Source organism: Spea bombifrons, chromosome 1 (assembly GCF_027358695.1).
Source record: "Spea bombifrons isolate aSpeBom1 chromosome 1, aSpeBom1.2.pri, whole genome shotgun sequence".
Taxonomy (NCBI): domain Eukaryota; kingdom Metazoa; phylum Chordata; class Amphibia; order Anura; family Pelobatidae; genus Spea; species Spea bombifrons.
In genome coordinates, this window is record NC_071087.1 from 94978074 (window position 1) to 94999847 (window position 21774).

General features: G+C 36.0%; 1 protein-coding gene across 2 annotated transcripts in view; it reads right to left on the minus strand.

The window, feature by feature from the left end:
* Window positions 1-12490, minus strand: part of LINGO2 (leucine rich repeat and Ig domain containing 2) — a 227959-nt gene extending 215469 nt beyond the window's left edge. For both annotated transcript variants that reach the window (XM_053465928.1, XM_053465927.1), the window contains exon 1: window positions 12233-12490. The gene's annotated coding sequence lies outside the window, so the exon portion shown is untranslated. The remainder of the gene's footprint in view (window positions 1-12232) is intronic.
* Window positions 12491-21774: the final 9284 nt, after the last annotated feature.

Genomic DNA, 21774 nt, shown 5'->3' on the forward strand with positions numbered 1-21774 from the left:
AAGCAAACCAGATAGAGCAGATCTATAAAATGTATAATTTCCTGATAGCTGCGAAGCCAAAGCATTATAGGGATAGTGGTGTTTTTGCGAAAAGGACCAGTTTTATGTGATTTCATATAGATTATTATATAATGAAATAGATTCTAAAAAAAGTAAAATAGAATAGCTTTAATTTCTTTCAGTTAAATTGGTAAGACTTCTCATTGTATTTAGCTATGGACCCTGCAGAGCCAAATCAGCTAATATGTTGAGATAAAATGTTTCAGCTTACATACCAATTTCTGGTATAATGATTAAAACTCAGTCTAGTAACGTTTGCTACATGTATTTGATGTGTGTACTTGGTTTATGTACTGGCATCTCTTCTGCGGTTCATGGTGTTTTTTAAGGGTTGTTTAGCAGACCAGAATTCACTAGAAGTAGGAACTGGCAGGTAAACTTGCACTAAAGTTACTGCTTCTTCATGGCTCCCAACTGTCGCACTTGGCTCCTTCATTTTGTCACAATTTTGCAGCTCTATCCGGCTGTTCCAAAGAGCTCTAACTCTGCCCTGCTTTTTTTGAGGTAGAGCTTGGTGGGACAGCGGAATTTGTGTCCCGATTTCATTCTCCAGTGTCTGGAACAGAGAAGAATTCATACTATGTACGCACAGTAGGGCTGCCAGTTTGAGTGACTACTCTAAATCTCTATCCCCCATCGAATTGGGACTCCATAGAAGATAAGAGGCATGGTTTGTGCTCACTGACCTCGTTACACATTATGAGTGGTCAATCCAAGTAACTTTCTCTATCAAAAAAGGTTGAGCTAGCCTTGTATAATGGCTAAGGAGAGTGAAAAAACCTTATGCAGAACCAACCCACTTGTTCCTGCTGTTGTTCATGTTGGCCCATCATAATATATGTATATTTTTATTTATTCAGTGCTAACAGATATACTTTACAGCTTACAGTACAAGTAGTTGAGTCATACTTGTTTTAGTTTTCCAGCAAACTCCCTCTGTGAGGTGTATTCACTAAAGAGAGATTTGGCAGGACAGTTGTGGTTTGACCAGCTGAATCTATTATGCATGATGACGGGCCATTCCTTGTAAGTTCCTCCTACAAGAATAGCTGAGCTGAATGTCTGTAGCGTTTTCCTTCGTTGGTACTTCAAATTCTCTGAACCTGTGCAGATACCAAAACAAGGCCATATCCGGTTGTAAATAAATGCCCGTGCCTCACAGGAGAGCATATGTGAATTTGTATTGTTTTATAAATTGTGTTATTCAACTGCAGGATGAATACGGATGTCACTGGGCAAAAAACCCCAAAAACTAGTGGATATATGAGATATCTTTAGGCAGCTGCTTTTTAATTCAGATCAGTAAAGCAGGAACAGTAGGCTCTGTTTTTTTTTTTCCTTTCCACTTCTCACTTTCTACGCAACTAATTTATTTTTTTCTGAAAACTAAAATTGATTTGCCTAGTTTTATTGTGTGAAGATCCAGATGTCCCTTAACTGATTACCCCTGGGCATGGTATCAACAGCTGAGGACATAAAGAATGCTGTTTTAAAGACATTACTGGGATAATCAAATGTACCAGCATGAGATCTGGTCCTATGGAAACAACCGGTTACTGTTCACGAAATGCTAATAGAGCGGAGTGGTATCTGCATATTCAGATGGGTCTGTTCAAATAATTCTCATCCAAGGTATGTAAGGTACTGTACATTTGGGTTTTGCATGAATGCTTGCTTCTTAAAATTCTAACATATCTTCCACACAAAGGCATCATATTCATTTAATTATTAGGTTACTGAAAAATAACAAAATATAATTATATATTTACAGTATAATATAGGTATTAGTTTGTATGTACATCATTATATATATATATATATATATATATACACATATATATATATATATATATATATATACATATATATTATGATTATTATTTATTGATTTAAAAAGCACCACCATATTTCACACATACATATATATATATATACAGTATATATATATAAGTATATATATATATATATATATACGAGATATATTTCATTTTAATGATCTTGACAAGTGCTCAACAGGGGAACTGAAATGTTGATCCATTATAACTGCATCTTTGCAACATATGCCATTTAAGACCTGGAGTGCGTCTGCATTTAAAATATATACTTATATATTCACTAACAGAAGCATGCATACATGGTATACTGAAGCCTGTGGATTTTGTTATCTAAAAATCAATGTTCACAGAAGCATCCTTACAAGTCCTGATCTTGTTAATTGGCAGACTGAAATAAATGCAGGTCTGAATTACCATAGACCGGAGCCCAACACAATATGTTATGACCTGAAGGGTATAGTAAACTTACAGCTAGTGGCTGCTAATGCAGCAGTACATGGAATCGCATTGCTTGCCTATTAGCCCACTGCAGAATGTAGGTCAAGAACCCGAAACATAATTTGGATGAAATAGGATGCCCCTTATGAGGCTTTTTTTTTCATTATCTGTTAAAATTGTTTATTATGCCATTAATCAAAACATTATCTGCTTGACAAAATTATTAGATTTTGCTTCCATGAAGAGAGACACAAACAGAATACTTTAATATCCTGCTTACTGAACGGAGGCATAAATACTGGTTACACAAAGCCTGGTTCTGTTATCACACTTGTATGTATGTTGCCTTTTAAATTACCCTTTAAAAAAATGTTACTATAGAGTTTTTCCACTAAAACCTGAGACTAGCTAAACTGTGCTAAATTGGGGATCATCCCTTAAGCAAATCTTAACTTCCATGATCATTTTATCCAAGCTAAGGGGCACAAATATTTCCTTAATTAATTAATTAATGTGAATACGCATACTTGGGAACCTGTCCCTCTCTCCTGGAGATCAGGATGCCATCAGGTGGCGGGAGGTAGACAAGCCGCATGGAGGGGAAGGGTATGAGATAAAAGTGCATCATCTTTGCGCTATTCTCTGGCTAACATGCCCCTTTGTGAATGTAACCCTTTGACAGCCCTGACAAAATATTGTGAATAGTGTTGTCCAATATGCCTTCTATCACATTAGTTAATAGTGACCCGAGCAGTTTTTGTAAAATTTGGCTGCCTTCTTATAAACATAGTAGTTAACCACAGTATAGTTAAAAACCACTGAAATACATAGAAATGAGACATAAACATCAACAGATGAGACATTTTTGCTTGCTTAACCCCTTCAATCCCCTATAGACGTACCGGGACGTCCAAAAAACGCCCACAAAGAAACCCCTATGGACGTCCCGGTACGTCCAGCCCTTCGTGCAGCGTCAGGGACACATCCCTGCCGCTGCACGGGAGACCAGGCTGTCGTTTGACAGCTTTCTGCTGTCCGATCGCCCGTAACAGCTTCCGGCATGAAAGCCGGTAAGCTGTTACCGGTAAACTGCCCGATCGCGCGAGTTGCAAACGCGCGATCGGGCATTCCCTTCCGGGTTACGTCACTGCTGACGTAACCCGGAAGGTCATCGGAGGACAGGATATCCCCTGCGGGGATATCCTGCCCTCCGATGAGGCACAGAGACGCTACGATCTCTATGCAGGTCTGTGAGGACCTGCATAAAGATCACAGTGTGATCGGTGCAGGGGGATCACGGGGAGGGGAGTGAGAAACCATCTCTCTCACTCCCCCTCCCGGCCTGTAACAGAAAAGCTGAAAAAAAACGGTTAGTCATTTAAAAATAATATTAAATAAATCATTAAAATAATAATATAAATAATACTAAAAAAAATTATAATGTCAGCTGTGATGTCACTGTGACATCACTGGTATGTTCAGGAGGTCCCTAGGAGGACCTCTAACCATTAATGTGTAAAAAAAAATATATAAAAAATACAAAAAATGTAAAAAAAAATAAAATTTAAAAAAATAAAAAAAAAAATATAAAAAAAGATAATAAAAAAAATTATTAAAAAAACCTTACATCCCATTGCCCTAGCATAACATCTAGCCAGTATAACCCTTCTGCCCCCGTTCACAACCCCCAAACCCGTTAAGCCATAGGCATAAAAATTATACAAAATTGTAGACCTAATAGAACGCTCCCTGTTGCTGGGAAAGTCTGGAAAATCTATATAAATTAGGTATTTCTGAAATCAGGACACCTGAATTAATAAACTTGGAGGGGATTTTCCATCACTTTACCTAATTTTGTGAGGATTCAGAGGGAAAATGTAAAAAAAAATTCGTTTAATTTTCTAATCTTCGCTAGTTTTTACTAAATTTCTCATTCTAAATTTTCAGCTAATCATCCAACTATGGTATCAAACGAAAGCTCTATCTCTCCTTGAAAAAACAATATATAGTTTACATGGGTACACTATTCACAGGAAAAGAGAATCATCGCTAAACCGACATACCCCAAAAAAAGCAAAATTGCTCTGGGCTTTGAGGTACCAAAAACCCCTGGGATTGAAGGGGTTAAGGTCTGATGTTGTTGAAGCAAACAAAACAAGATGGTTACCAACAGCTAAATTTTGGTAATCTTGTCAATATCACCTTGAAGAATACTGTGGCTATGCCCACCTAGTCTGCTCATTTTTCCTGATGCAGAGACTCAATTCCTTAATGAATCCTTTATTCCCGTCTTAGATTCCTTAGTCATTAGTCCCATACGTGTTTAAATTCTCTCACTGTATTACTTCTACCACTTCGGCTGGGGGACTGCTCAACATATCTACCACCCTCTTAGTGCTGCTTGGTTAATTTCCTGGTGATTGCTAACTGCCTCCTACCACCTGTGGGTCTGCTCTGTATATCCCCGGAAACACTCAGTAGAGCAGCGAGGGGTACGGGTATCTGAGATATGTTGTATTAAGAACAGTGTTCTCTAAAGTATAATAACATAAATCCTAAAATATTATTTTTAGGATGACCATGATTCCGAGGATGTATTATTATTATTACAATTTACACAAAAATATACAATTGTGTGTAAAACTAAAAAAACTAACAATGACATTCTTCCACTGTGCCAACCAACCATAGGATACAAAAGATGCGACTCCTAAACAACAATCCTGATCAATACAAAGCCATATATATATATATATATATATATATATATATATATATATATATATATATATATATATGTTATTTATAGTATTGACTATTGTGTATGCTTTACTCAAAAACAGCTTTGTGGACAACCCAACCTTTGTCATTATACCTCCCCCAGTCAGTATTCTGACACACTTCCGACAAATCAATGGTTCTGGCCTAATAAATCTTCGACAACCTCTAACAACATTGTCTATCAAAGCAAAACAAATAGCAGCCGTTCTGTTATTAAATGAAGAAATAAGCGTCCTCAAGGGGCCCATTTGAAAACGTGTGTTAGGGGCTAAATTTCAAGACGCGCAATTTATGATTACAATTACATTTAATGTGAGCTTGTTGTTGTCAATCGAACAGAACTACTGCACTATAAGAAAAGAAATGTCTTTATTCATTGACCAGATTTTTTTGCATTCACTAAATAATTATGAATAATAGCTCTCTGCGCAATATATTTTGTTGCAATGTGTGATGCAGAAAATTCTGTTTTCTAAGACGAAACACAACAATTCTTTTAGTTGGCTTAAAGTAAGGTAAATGTAAAAGTTTTGCAATGATCTCAAGTAAAGCATTTTTAAGAACACTGTTTTAAACTGTTTGATTTAGCATTAATACTGCTGACATCAGTTCATCAAATTTTCTTAAGTTTCCCAATTTGGAGCTAACTTAAGAAGAAATGTTTTAATTTGTGTAGAATCAGATGTATGTGAAATGACACGACACAAAAACTAATCTTTAGGAAATGAATCAATTATAGAACCAACTATATACTGTACTACCTATTAGACTTGTGCATTCTGAATTAATTGCAATTTTACGTGGGTCCACATTCACTTACACTCTCTCACTCAGTCTCTCACACTCGCATTCTAGTTTTCTCTCTCTCATGCTCTCTAAATGTTTCCCTACCTTCTCTGAAGACCACTTCCGCTTCTTCTTCCATATCTTCTCCCTTACTTTCTCTCTTCTCTATTTTATCTTCAATCTTCAATCCGTAATCTGCTATTTTCTTTCTTCGTCCGCATCTCCCCAGACATAACACGGCAGGAACTTCCAACAAAATGGCAGCCCTGTGGTGACATCCTCATTTCTCGATCCTCCAATCGGGGAGAGGACGTCACTGCAAGCGACGCCATATTGCCTTTGTTACGTCGGATCAGGCACCACAGATGATGGACCCACAATGCAGGAATGGCGAGTAAATCCGATAAACAAGCCGGGATCGAGGCAGGCAGCACAGGAGCGTAGTCAAAAACGATAGCCGAGGTCGGGGCAGGCAGCACAGGAGCGTAGTCAAAGAACAATAGCCGAGGTCGGGACGGGCAGCACAGGATCGTAGTCAAAGAACAATAGCCGAGGTCTGGTACACATAAATAGCAATCAAAAGGCACAAGAGACACAAACACCCTGAGAACAATGATATGGACTCGTTGAACGGGCAAGGAAACACAGGACCAGGAAGTTTAAATAGGGCCAATGGCGGGAGAGCAGGTATGATGACGTAATCGCGACCGGCGCAATAAAAGTGTCGTCGCGATGGCAACAAAACAAAACAAATCCTCCTGCCTGTGGTACCTCCGCGAATGACGCGGAAGCGCCACACAGGCAGGAGAGGAAAGGAGACAGCCACCGTGGACATGCAGCGGCGATCGAACACTCGATCGCCGCCGACATGCCTGCGGCGGCTTAACCACAATGTCCTCTCTGCCTGTGCTGCCGCCGCGAGCGACGCGTCGGCGCCACACAGGCAGAAGAGGTACTGGTCGGGTGCCGCGAGCATGTAGCGGCTGATCGTCTCTCCGATCGCCGCTGACATGCTGCGGCAGCCCGATCAGGACTGTCAGTGGCAGGGAGGCGTGCCGCACGCACGGCAACACACGAGGAGGACGGGCGCGAGGAACGCCGAGGGACCCCAGCCGGACAAGTAGGCATGACAGCCTTCAGTTCACTGGGTCACCCATCCTGGGAGGTTCCCAGGTATGGTTATGAAAATATGGTCCAAAATGTGTTATGTGACCCTTTGTGTGCTAGACTTGCCAACTTGCATGGTATTCTACAGCAATCTAAGGAAAAATAATAAATTATTATTTGTTAAACTGAAGTTTCTGTAAAAAAAAGGAATAATATTGGAGTGTCGTATGTTGACAAAGTTGCCTACATATAAAATTTTAAAACTATGATCATACTATAGTTTACACTGTAATATGTAAAAAAATTTCAGTTTTTGAGTGCTGTAACAGTTCATCTCTTGCATGTTATCTCATTGGTTGCATGATATCATATGCCTTGGTTGTGTTCTGTGAAGATACCCAGGTTCCTTACAAAACTATAGCCTATTCTTTTGTGGTTTTAATGTTTGTAGAGAGGAGGCCAGAATTTGTTTCTAATTTATTGATTTTATTAGTCACATTCTCAGATAGATAAAATAATGTTTGTAGAGAAAAGGGCCAGACTTTGTTTCTACTTTATAAATTAAAAAACAAACATATTTTCTTATTTAGTGTTTGTATATAAGCCATACATTTCCCTTTTTGACAATGAAAGGTCATCTGATGGTATCAGTTAAGTGGTTTTTAGCTCACTCAAGACTAAAACAGTTCCAAATGTGTCATGCTAATTAGTAACAAAAACTGCATCCCCCACAAAACAAAAAAATTAACTTAACATAAATATCTTTGGAGAGGGAATTTAGCCAGGGGTGTAGACAGATCAAATGGACTACTAAGACTAGCCTAAATATACTTGGCAGACAACATTCTCAATGAGCATCAAATGATGTCCATACATGGGAATTCTCTAGGAGTCTTTGGGTGAAGCCCTGCTACAAGTCAGTTTCTTCTTCTTTTTTTCCTTTTTTTTGAGACGATTTAGGCCACAAAAATCAAATTCAATTGACAAATCAAAGAATCTAGTGTTAGATCATGTTTAATTAAATGTAAGTAAAGAATTTAAATTTAAGTTGATTTTTTCTCATTTGTACAGTATTCTGCTTAGTGTTGTGTTAATGATAACTGTACATTGAGCTGATAACTAACTACATCTAAAACACAGAAGTCAAAATGCTGTTAAATGTTGTTAATTATTGGTTTTTAACCAAGGTGTCAATTATATTCATTACCGCATTTGGGATTCTCATATGTTGTATGTATATGTAAAATATGGCAGGTTGAAAATATTACTAAGCTGACTACTCCAAATATTGATCTCTTGGGACAGATAATGTATCGTTAGCACAATTTTCTCTTCTAGAATTGTTGGAGTGAAGTTGTAAACATTTTCTTTCCCCCCCCCCCAATATTATGGCATGTGTCAGTGCCAAAATTATAGCTTAATCAGAAAATCTCATCATAAAAACACATCACAGCTCTGTAAAACACTTAAAGAAAAATAAAACGGCTACTGAATATGCTGTCTGATGCACTATATTAAAAATTCAATTTCACTGTGTAAACAGGAAAATATGTTGGTTTTGTAGGAACATGGCCTACAGATAACAAATTTGTTACCAGCCTCTCAGAAAATATACTAAAACGTTAAATAGTAAAATTCAAACCAAAAGTCATATCATAACAAGAAACTTATATTCCATGTTTCCACTGGAAAGTAGACAAACAGAAAACATTGTGATATACATGTATTGTCATTCAGTGACAGCAAAAATCCACTGACAAGTGCATTGGCAGGGGTTCCGTCTTCTGTGTACACAATGTATAACAATATATGAAACTCTTAGATTATTTCCAGGTCTGTTTGCCTATACAGAGTAAAAATATCCTTATTACATAAGACTTATCACATCCATCAGGAATGGAACCCATCAATTCCAGATGTAGCCTGGCTGTGTGTTTGGAGCCTAACGTGTGACATAAACATAAAAAATGGTGAAATGTATGGTTATAGTAACAAATATAGTCCATGCAGCTTTCTCTAATGTCCAACACATGTACTGTATTGTCTTAGTGCACTGTATGGTCTAGTGACAAATCGGAGCAGAAGGAAAAGTGACCACTGTGTCCAAGTACAAACACGTCCACTTGTACAAACATGTATAAGTAGTGTGAAGAGCTCATGACCTTTTTGGATGAAAACAGATATTACAAATAAATTAATGTAGCAAATAGTACCCTTGCCTCTAGGGAAAAATATGTTTGTTTTTTCTTTTAAATTAGGTTGGTCATAATTTTAACCAATATGTTTCTATTCTTCCAAATGAGGTAAAGACTAATTAAGTGTATAAAAAAATATAATTATGTTTACAAATAGTTTTAGTGGCAACATATCTAAATGTATTCTATGATCTGTGAAGCCCTAGCCAAACAAGTTACCTTTTGTTATTTGATCCAGATCATACAGTGTTGATTTCTTTCAATTATGTTTATATTGAGGTTGAATGAAACTGTAGATTGTTTAGGAAGATAGACTTCTTTTGGAAGTCTGGTTTTTTTTTTTATCCAGATTTGAAGACGGAGATACAATTTGGTGACTACAATATAATATAATATTTGGAATACGTAAGTTTTACAAATTATAATAATAGATGCATATGTGTCTGAAGAAATATTTCAAGGTAGAACTCCACGAGGTTCCTCCACGAGGGTCCATGAGATACATGATAGGCATTCTGGGTCCACTTTGCAAACAAGAGAAATATTAAAATTCTTTATAATACCGTATATCACACAGAAGCAATAAAATGATGACATGCAATACATTCCACAGAGAAATTTTACCTAAGTTATAAATATCATTAGGATGCATTATTAAACTGGAATCATTAGAGATAAAGTAGACTATATTTTCTTTTAAATTAACACTATAGTTGCACAGTATATATAGTAGTTTTAAATTTTCCTTGATGGAGATAAATATATGTTACACTAAATATGTGATAATGTGCATATTCTACTAATTAGCCACACTGAGATTTATATATACATATAATTACATAAAATGACTCAGACAACCAAGGTATTTCTGTTTTCCAAAGGTGCATTGAATTGGAAGAAACAAAAAGTAGTTAACCATACCTTTTTAATAACTTTTTGAAATGTTGGCTGGATTTTAGTATTTATGTAAATGAAATGTACATTCCAGCCATCATATGCACTCTGGTATATTCCCCCAACATTTCAGGTGTCCAAGAGGAACATCTTTGTTGGTAGAATGGTTAGTGGTTGAAATAGAGGTGTTATTGGAAGCAGGACAGGGACAGGACCATCCATCTACCTCACGTTGAGGTGTTGTCTTCAGGAAGTATGTGTTTCTTTCTTTTGTTTTCTTTTACAGGTAATATTAAAGTGTTTATTAAATATGCATTCAACATTGGCATGTGGGACAGTAGACTACTTTAAATACTTCTGTTTTTTTTTTAAAAAAAAATTGTCTATGTACACAAATAATACAACACAACCACACAGTTCTTGCCTAATTATTACCTATCAGTAAAGTGATATAAGGATAAATGAACAGCCGGTTGTCACTGATTTTGAGTGTTTAATAAAAAGGCCACAATTTACATTATGAGAAAAAAAGAAAAAAATATCAAATACTAATTCAAGCAAACTAAAAAAAACAGCATGCCAGGAACTTTTTCTAACGTGTTTCCAGGTTTTAAAACAAATAAGGATGCTGCTAGATTTGAGTCTACAGATATTTACGGAAGATTTTTACTCTGGCTCTGGATACTCCTATCTGTAATCCTGAAGAAGGCAATCCTGTCGCCTTCCTGTCCCAAAGTAATAAACAAATATTCTTGAAGCCAAAGGCAATCATGCCTTTCCCTGATTCAACATTATCTATGCTAAAGTTACATTGTTAAACCATGAAAATGTATATTCCCTAGAAACGCTTCCAACCATTTTGTCAATGTAAAAATTGTATTCAAACATCAGGTGTAGATTCCTGGCAACTTTCAGGCATATAGTATGTTATACACCTCTAGATAGTATGCTCAAGTCACTGGTGGAATATATCTGGGCTCAACTCTGATCTCGGCTGATAAAGGAGGGTGTATTGGCAGTGAATGAAGTATACTCCATTTCAAGGAGACCCACTATTGCCAAATGACAACATACAACTGGGCAGAGAACAATCTATCAACTCTCTACAAACTGGTAAAATTTCATGGTTGCAGCAATAACCATAAAAGGAAAGAATTGGTTACAGAATACTATTTAAAAGTGCTGTCCCTGGATTTTTTTTCCATGCGCTCGTATATTTTTCTGGCATTATATAATAAATCTTTGTAGCCTTGATGTTTGGTAAGCAGCTTCATACATTATTTAAAAAAAACCCTCTACCAATGGATATATGTATGTTTTTTATGTTTCTTTTGAAATATATGTATATATATATATATATATATATATATATATATATATATATTGTGTGTGTGTGTGTGTATATATATATATATATATTTTTTTTTTAAATATATTTATATATATATATATATATATATATATATATACATATATGTTGTTTTTGTAACTGTTCTATGAAAAAACACAGAAGCTAATATGAAAACATGAAGTTAAAATGTCTCCATAACCATGGTGATCATTGTAGACCTTATTTGCATGCGCCTACCCAGAATCCCTTGTGGTTGTGGCAGCACCATTAGATTTCTGGCTTGTCTGGTGTCTGTAGATGAGTGTTTAATAATGCTTCTACTACCCCCTTAATCTTAAGTGGAAGGGTTTTCCATCACCTTTACCACCATAACTTATGTTATTGGTTACAATGAATAGAAACTGATTTATGCATTGTTTATAATATTTACGGCAACAAATGTTTTGTGTTATTGTAGCTTGTTTCTGGAATTCATTTATACGTCATTTTTTTTTTAAATGTATGTATCTAATGATATATGTAAAATACAATATTTCCCATCATCAAACTATCATTTTACTAAGCAATTTAGTGAACTTGTCTTAGCACAATGTTACGAATATCAGAGATTACACATACATTTCCTCTCTTTTACGTAAATTTGCTAATATAAAACGGTATTTCTAGATATAAACACAATATCTAGCTATTGAAGACACCAAAGGGTACCAAAATCCTTTCTAGATAGAAGGGCAAAGTATGCCCTACGACTGAAGGATTTGAATTCAGATGTTTTATTGTCTTACCTACTGTGCTAGTTTTATAAGACCAGTCCTTCTTGCCGATAACACAAAGCTCTTGGCCACTGAGTAAAATCAAAGCACAGTACTTGATCATGATAACCCCAGCTTGTCAAGGACAGACACATCGCTCATGGCTCCTCTCTCAAATGACAGAAAATGAATCTGCAACAAAAAACACATTAATTCATTATAATAGAAAAATGGTTAAGCGTCTACCTATAGTATAGCAACCTTATCAATTAATCAGTAGAATCCCTGCCATAAAAGACATTACAGATGAAGAATGAATGCCTCTGGATGGGCTGATAATCAACAGAGAATGGAGATGACTAAAACAATGATTATCAGGTCAAACACACCCTGCTAAAGATATTAGTGGGGAACAAAAACAAGCTGTTAGAAAAGACTTTATGATGGCTGTAAATTTAGTAAAAAAAATAGATAAAAAAATAATTTAAAATTAGAAATGATTTTTTATTTTTTTTTTAGAAATTGAATGAGGGCAATAAATCTGTATAAGATGGCATTACAACCATTTATTGCCGATGAAAGCAAAAATATAGACGCAATAGGACAATGCTAAGCACGCACCCTGAGGTTTGGTTTTCCTTAATGCACTCTTACACCACATGTTTACCAATATTTGATTCCTAGATTTAAAGCAGATATGAATCCAACACATTTACTAATACGAATGTTAAAAGATTAAATTATTTTATTGTAGTTATTAAGTGTGTATTACCATATTTGCTCGATTAAAAGACGAGGTTTTTTCAGACCTCTTAACCCCCTATATGCCACTCTGACTCCAGAACCCGCCCCCCCCCCGACTTACCAGTGCATCCCTTTACTTGTCCCCAGTGCTTCAGACACCAGGGAGTCTGAAGCCCTGGGGACAAGTAAAGGGATGCACTGGTAAGTCGGGGGGAGGGGGTTAAATGGTTTTCTGGAGTCAGAGTGGCATATAGGGGTGTATAAGGCATATCTGTGGGGAGTGGCAAATAGGGGGTTAAAATGCATGTCAGGGAGGCAGAGTGGTATATATGGGTGTATAAGGCATATCTGGGGGGCAGAGTGGCAAATAGGGGGTATAAGGCATATCTGGGGCAGAGTGGCAAATAGGGGGTATAAGACATTTCTGGGGAGCAGATGCGCATAACTGGGGCATAGTGGTAAATAAAAGGAAATAAAAAATATTTGTTTTTCAATCATAGTTTTTATTAAATATCAAAAAAAGTTTACATGTGAATTAATATTTACTGGTAAAACTTTGTTCTTATAGGACTGTCTTATATTCAGGCTTTTTCTTTGTCTTATAATCAGGGTCATCTTATAATTGAGCAAATAGGGTACTTTGAATACAGTGTTTCCCTTTTTGAATACCATTTATTAAAAGAAAATAATCTTTTTTATATATTTGCTTTAAATGTTGGTGAATGTGAAATATCGTGAAAGGCATCCAGTTAATTTTACTCTCATCCATATAACCTTTTACAAATGTTCACATAAACACTACAACGTAAATGCTAAAGTGACATTCAGTCTTCGCAAATGCACCTGAAGCGTAATTGCTAAGTACTTTTAAGATGAAGAGCTACAATAATTAAAGGAAATGAAGACATGCATGGCTTAATTAATATTTCAATAGTTATTGTGCATACTGTTTTTTTTTTAATATGCATGCAATTCAAATATCCCTAAAATAAAATCCCTTGCCACATTGTTGTTAAATTCAATGTATTTAAGTGGATAATATACATGTATAGTTTTCCTACTGCATTATCAAGTGATATACTGACAGTATAATATATAGTTAAATACAAACTATAATTATTGTACTTGACTTATACAGCAATATCCCTTGAGGCAACATGTTTAATATTGTACTTTCAGCTCACAGTAGGGTTTGTTTAACTGGTCATTCAAATCCTTCTCCTATGGCACAAGGCCAATAACTTAATTAGAAGTCTATCCTAACCATAAAAAAACTAAATTTTGCTGGGTTTTAATACACCTAAAAAAAATATTTCATTGCTTTTTTTTATTAGTTTCTTAATTGTGTAATTATTTTAGGGATTCTGCGAAGCTTTAAGGCATACCCTAGGTAAAAATAAAAAGGCCCTAATCAAAAGCTTACAATCTAGAGGGAACGGGGTGTGGGAAAAACACAAGGTAAAGAGAAAAGGGGAGGGATAGTGCTGTATATGAATCTGGGAGATATATCATTGGCAGAAAGGTTATAATTGAAGTTGTAAGCTTGCCTGAAAAAAATAGGTTTTAAGGAATTTCCAAAATAATGAGAGAGAGAGAGAGAGTGAACGCTGGAGGTTAGCTAGGAGGAGTTCCAGAGGTATGAGGCCTTGACTGAGGCCTTGTAAATGTAAAAAGGAAGAGGTGATAAGCCCTCATAAAAAGTGTAAAGATCGAGTATTTTGTTATGAGGGCAGAAATGTGTGGAGGAACATTACTATGGAGAGCTCTGTATGTTAGTATAAGGATTTTGAATTTAATGCTTGAGTTAATAGAGGACCAGTGGGGGTTTTTACAAAGTGGGGAAGCAGAAGAAGATGATTGTGTATTGTGTAGAACTTTGGATAGATAACATAGGATAAATATAAATTCATATGGTTGATAATAAGGGAATGATCTAGAGTTTTGTTGCTTTTGGGGTATGAAAACGGTGGGTGCAAGAAATGTTTTTTTTAGAGCAGGGTCTGGCTAGATATTGATTATGAGGGATGAAGGAGAGGACTAAGTCAAAGATGACCCCCAAGGCCTGGTTAGTTATATTGTTATTGGAAATTCAGAATTTGGGTACTGGGGTGGGGATGGAAGGAAGAAGTTTATGAGTTCAGTTTTGGAGAGATTAAGTTGGTAATACGAGACATGAAAGAAGTAGAGTGACCAGGAGAAGATACAAAAACATAAAACACAATAAACAGTTAAAATAAGGAAACTGTTTTGCAACTAAAATATCACCATATATATATCAAATACTAGATTTTTTAAAATTGCATATATTGTATACATTGTATTAGTATTTTGGGTTCTATTCAATAAAAGACTAAGGCATCAGTCGAGGGTTAACCATGATTTTCTAAGAAGACATGCACTTGCACATTGTCTAATGAAACTGTGAAGCACATATTTATATAAAAAATAATTCTATAGGCCAAAAGTAAGGAATCAATGGTATTGATGAAGAACAATGGATGACATTAAAATATTCACAAAAAGTGAGAATAGGTACTGTGTTAGCCATAGACACACAGGAGACAAGTTGATACCTAGCTAATTGAGTAGATTTTGAGGGCAAGATTTTTAGACCTCTCAGGTCTCTCCCTTTAGGCATATATAGCTATAATATGCCTGAGGAAGAGATCTGAGAGGTCTCGAGCGCTTGTGCTCTAAATCTACTCAGCCAATCACGGTATCAACTTGACTCTACTTGTCTCCATTAAAGTATTATGCGTTGAGTTGGAAGGTAAAAGAAAAACAGTAGTGTGAGCCTCCTCGAGTGCTAGATGCAGAAGGATTTTTCCTCCCCATATTACCTAAGACCTTCCTGGAGGGGTCCTCGGAACCAATCAGTCTTTCTGAAGGTCACTGAGAACCTCTCAACCTGGCAAGGACACTTGTGCTGATTTAAATTTAAACTCAGAAATATGTTAATTTCCCATTTAATTTTCAAGTATGGTAATACTAGAGGAGAAGTACAGGCTACATCAATATATTTGATTTTTACATTACCATTGTGAATATTTAGTGGAAATTCATCATAAGGAAGTAAATAGGTCAAGGCTATAAAAGAGACAAGTCATATAATTTTCTGAAAGATATAATACTGATAAGGGTTGCAACCACAGATAGACCAATGTCAAAGCTTTCAATACTTTAGAGCTAATAAAATAGATAGCATGATCTTTCCAACAGCATATTATTGAACAATATATATCCTACTCTGAAATATGTGTCATCAGCACATAGCTTAGTATGCTTCAAAGTGACCTTGCTGTTCCATAATCCTTTTATCAGAAATACCTTCTGACATTCCATTATTGCTACCGAGCTGAATTATCAACTTTATTCTGCAAATAAACAGGTTTTAAACTAAAACTAATTTCAGAATCAATAACTATGTTTGATAATTCTCCCTGTGATGTTTCATATATTGCCCTGAAAAATAAGGAAACAATAAATGTAAACCTGTAAAATGTGAACCTCCTACTAAGCTTTATATGTTTAGATGGACATAGCACATGGATAAAGGTACCTATTAAAAACATGGGCTTAGAGCGCTTACATAAAGGGACTACATCAAACATTTATAAAATGCTCTGTACCCGGCGATTTAGAGATTGTGGCCCAGAACCGATTATATCACTCACCACTACGGCTGAATAAAAAAAAATCAGGAATCACTAGTGACAGCCACAGGAATTAGATCTTATGTCTTATGGTGCTTATGGTCACCATTGATCCTGGAGCTAAATAAATAAAGCCAAATTGGGCTGAATAGATGGGTTGAACGGTTCTTATCTGCCATCACTTTCTGTGTTTCTATGTTTCAAATATGGTGACTGAGGCTGTCAATACACATCATAGTCAAAGTGATTTACATTTATTCCTTTTGTGGATGCATTGCGTAATGTCTTCTTTGTGCTTTCAATGAATAGTAGCATACTAATGGTATGGTTCACACTTATATGCTGCAAGTGTATGACCTTGCAGTAAATACAGTGTTCCTGCTATTGTATACTTGAGTATAGCCATAAAATAAGAATGTATGAGGCCATAGAAAAGAAAATTTAGTTTTTATAATTTGCATTATGACATCATATATGTATTGGGGACAGAGAGAAACAAAACAGAAAAAAAACTTTAGCCAAACTATCAGCTATGTACATGCATTTTTGTAAATAGGGGTACACATATAAAATTCCATACAATAATAAAAGAATGGAAGTAAAGCAATTAGTAATTATTAAGAGAATCTGAACTGACACATCAAGATGAATGCAATAACTGTCCATTGATTCTTACATTGGTTTACTTTGCATTTCAGACGGCTAGGAGGCAATCTTTTTACAGACTATAAGCAAGACCCATGAGAATAATGGTGTGACCACCTTTCACCTGCGATGAAACATTGCCTTAATAGCTAAATGAAGGGAAATCCCTAGGCAAATAAGTGGAAAACAAATGGCTTTTTGGTGATAAAAGACTAAGTGGTAAAATGCTTAAAATGGTGTATACATATCTACCATTCCATCTGTTTAGCTTCAAGTTAATTTTCTTGTTGGCTTCAAGTTTGTCCGGAGAGACATTTGGCTGTGTATTGTTAATGCCTTTCATTATTTCAACTAAAAGTTCTGTTACATGCATGTGCATGCATGGAAATTTGAAAAGGCGTATATGTGATAGTGGATTTAACACTAATTTGTCATCATACTTCTTATAATCAAATTAATATGTGTCCACACTCTTAATTAGTGCTTTACTTTAGTTTTAGTTATATTTCCTGAAAACAGCTTCCCAAGCAGTGGCTTCTATTCATTCCTTTGTATGATGCTACATATGGATTCAACACTTTACACTGTATCTTTATTAAAATTGACACCCCAATCCTACCAAACTATATCTAACTTGATATATACCTAAACTTAAAGAATACCTACCGTAACTTCCCCTAGTGGTAGTATATGGTAACTGCAGTAAGGACAGTGCTTGCACTATGCATGTCAATATGTAAGTAAAACATTTTACAGCAGTTATATATATTGGTAACAAAAAAGTTATAAAGTGGTCATTCAGGTAAGGTCATGTGTTTTGTGATAAATTCCTTACAGTACCTTTTTTCTTTTTTTGAAAGTAAAAACACTGGTGATGCACAAAAATTGGATTCAGTCATTGTACAGCTCTGCAGACTATGATGATGCTACATAAAACAATAAATAATAATAATTATAATAATTTTTGGCAAGTCCTACAGGGATTGATGGTAAAACAGATTTTAAAAGCTAAACAAATAGATTGTCTATTTATTAAAATTCAATTTGTCAAAAAATGTAAGCTCACATGAGTTAGAAAAATTCCAATTCCAAAATTCATTAAAGCCAACAAATAAATATTTTCAGTCTTCTAAAATAGCTGTTGGCTACGTTGGAGCGCTTTTATATAATCCTGTGCACCAGCGGCCTTCTGTCTTAGAAGCTTGTATTGTATCTCCTTTTACTTCAACAGGCTCCTTTTAGGCCTAAGGAGCCCATTCAAGTCTAGGGATACCGTTCATGTCTATGGAGCCTATTGACATCGATTTAAGATGCAATATAGGCTTCTAACACAGGGTGAGAAATTCTGCGTATGTGACAGGAGAAAGGAAAAGAAGAAAAAGAAACAAGAAAAATAAGAAACATATTATAGCTGCTACCAGCTCCAGAGAGCAGTTCCTTGATGCTCAAGGAAAGAGTGTACAATAGTGTTGAGTAAGCACTATTTTACTTTTTAAAGACTTGTTAAGTAGTTTGTTAGGGACCTCAGTATTGATCTATACTAGTGTACTTAACAAACTAATTGCATACTCTTTGAGCAATTCATTCATCCAGACTCCATCTCTCAAGAACCATCATCCACACTATTCCACCAACAAATTTTTATTACATCAGAACCAATGACTTGCTTCCCCTAGCCAGCTGGAAAACTTTAATCATATTTTAAGCATCCTGGGGGAATACCTGCTGTGTACCCACACTATTCTAACAAGGGGTCCCAGGGTGAGCAGGAGTATAATACATTTAATTCTATAGTGCCTGCAGATTCCATAGCTCCTGCACAGCCAGCAGTGCCAGCAAGATGGATTATTTTCCATTTATGCCTATATAATGGGAATTTTAAATAAATTAAAAAGTTAACATACATATTCCATACCTTGGTAGGATAGATTTGATAAAATTTACCACTGAAATGGCTTTTGTGTAAAATAGCAACTGTAGAAATCTACAACTGTTGGGTTGTTTTGGTTCTGATTCTCTGTTTATCATGGGCTCTTTAGGGTTATATTTTTCCGTCTCTAGGCAGACTCTACAATTGTTTTCAACATGACTGTAATCTGTGAATACAATGCCAGGAAATATAGGGGATTTTAAGAATACCTCTTACACAAAGCAACTCTGAAATGACACATACATTACCTTGCATTTCTTTTTTTCAGCTCTAGCAAAATTACAATGCCCTCACCATTCAATGCAATTCCTTGAAACGATGATAGTTCTTGTTGTCCATTCCAAATTTAAATAACTTTCTTAATCTTTACATCAATATGGCTCATGACCCTTATTTCTTTTCAATAACACTTCAATAAGATTATTTGCATCGCTTTAGACCTAGCATGGGTTTTGCAGATGTAGCCGCAACATAAAATTCAAATTCTTATCTTCTGTGTTTGAATTAACATTTCAGTGAGCATTTACCCAGGACATTCAGACAGTGATCCCCATAGTCAATCAACCTTGCTTGTCCATTTATATCCAGTTTACACCTATTTGATAGTTTTATAAGTATGCAATTTGTATGTCCTCGCCTAAAACTCAGAAAATGTAAAGTTAAAGGCAATTACATGCCCTGGCAAACTCACTGTTTAGTGAATATACAAGTTACTCTTTAAGTGTTAGAATGGAAGGGAATGCAATCTCAGTCAAGTTAACCCTAAAGTTATCCTCAGGCTCACAGAGCTAATCACTTTATTCTAGGGCTGAAACAACTAATCGATAAAATCGATAATAATCGATAATGAAAATTGTTGTCAACGATTTTCATTATCGATTAATCGAACAGATTTTTATCGATTATAAAAAGAGGTTTTTTTTCAGAGCAAATGCTCTGAAAAACTCCTCTCCTTATATAATCCGACCTCAAACAGAGATCGGATTATAACACCGGAATCCAGATCCCCCGCAACGCTGCAGGGGACCTGGATTCTCCTCACTGTCGGCCGGTCTCTCACTTCCGTCTCTCTCCCCCCTCCCATCTGCCTCCTCCCCCCTCCCATACATCACTCTGCCTCTCTACCCGACTCCATTACTGACAGGCACTTTCCCTGCAGCTTCATAGAAGCCTCATTGTAAGTGAAGGTGAGTAACGGAGTCTGTCTGTGCGATGCAGACCCCCACCGGCTGACAGAGAATCATACTGAATCATCAGGGGGTAAAAGGTATATCAGGGGGCTCAGTTGCATATCACTGGCATATAAGGAGCATAAGGCATATCAGGGGCACAGTGGCATATCAGGGGGCACAGTGGAATCTGGCATATAAGAGGTATAAGGCATATATGGGGCAGAGTGGCAAGCTGGGGGTCAGATGTGCATAACTGGGGCAGTTTGGTAAATAAAAAAATTTTAAACAAGGCTTTTTTCTCAGTTTTTATTAAATATGAAAAATAGTTAACATATGAATTCATATTTACTAATAACTTTGTATTAAAACCTAGTTTTAGAAACACTGTGTTTGGGTTCTTGTAGCTTTTATTATTATGTCAGTAAAATAAGAAGGTGAATAGAGGGAGGCCATTGCAATAAAGAGATGAAAGTGTAAATTGTACGTTTTTTATTGCAATTTTTCTTCAATTTAAAATAATGTATTTTTTTATCCGATTAAAATAATCGTTAGTTGCAGCCCTACTTTATTCCAAGGAAGTTATGGGCCTTGTGATGGAAACTGTTAACCAACTAACAGATCTTCAAAAGCTATTCATGTAGATTATAACACAAGGTTCATAGTTCACTTGTTAACTCTTCAAACTTTCTCACTCTAAGCAGATGTTTGTTTCAACAGGAGTATTCACTCTCTTCCAAAGTATGTTTATGTCTTTGAAATCTATTAGCGATTCTTCAATAGTTGCATGCATGCAGCTATATGTCATAATTCCTCTATGGGTGTTTGGAAGGTGCTGATTAATCCCTGACCTCCTCCATGTACGTTAGCAAGTTGTTCCATTAGATATAGTCTGTCAATAAATTTGCTTGTACCTCAAAAACTGATTTTCATATCTTAGACTCTGATCTAGATACTGTGATCTGGAAAAGGTTTTTAAGGTTGTCAGCAGTTACTCACACAGGTTTAACTTATAAAGTTCATAAGTATGCTCTCTAATTTTTCATTTACATAGATAATACTGCTATTCAGTTAAGTAAATTTGAGAGTTAAATTTAGCCCCTCCTTTTTTTAAATATAATAGCAAGGTTTAAGAGGTTTATAAATAGTAGTATTGAAGTCCACTTTTTTATATTAGCTTGACCCCACAGGGGTTACTCTTGGTATTCGTGGATTTCACAGTGCAGCTTGCACTTGAAGGTACCATAATAAGGAAGGCTGGCACTGTTCCATTCAGAGTGGAAGAGAGAACAGACCTGCAGTCAGACTCATTGGAGCCTCAGAAATTGCTGGAAGAGCAGAGGGAGGGGAGAAGGTATGAGGGTATGTGGGAGTGAAGTCCTTCTCAGCATTAACTCGGAGCATCAAGGGGATACTGAGGATATCGGTAATGGG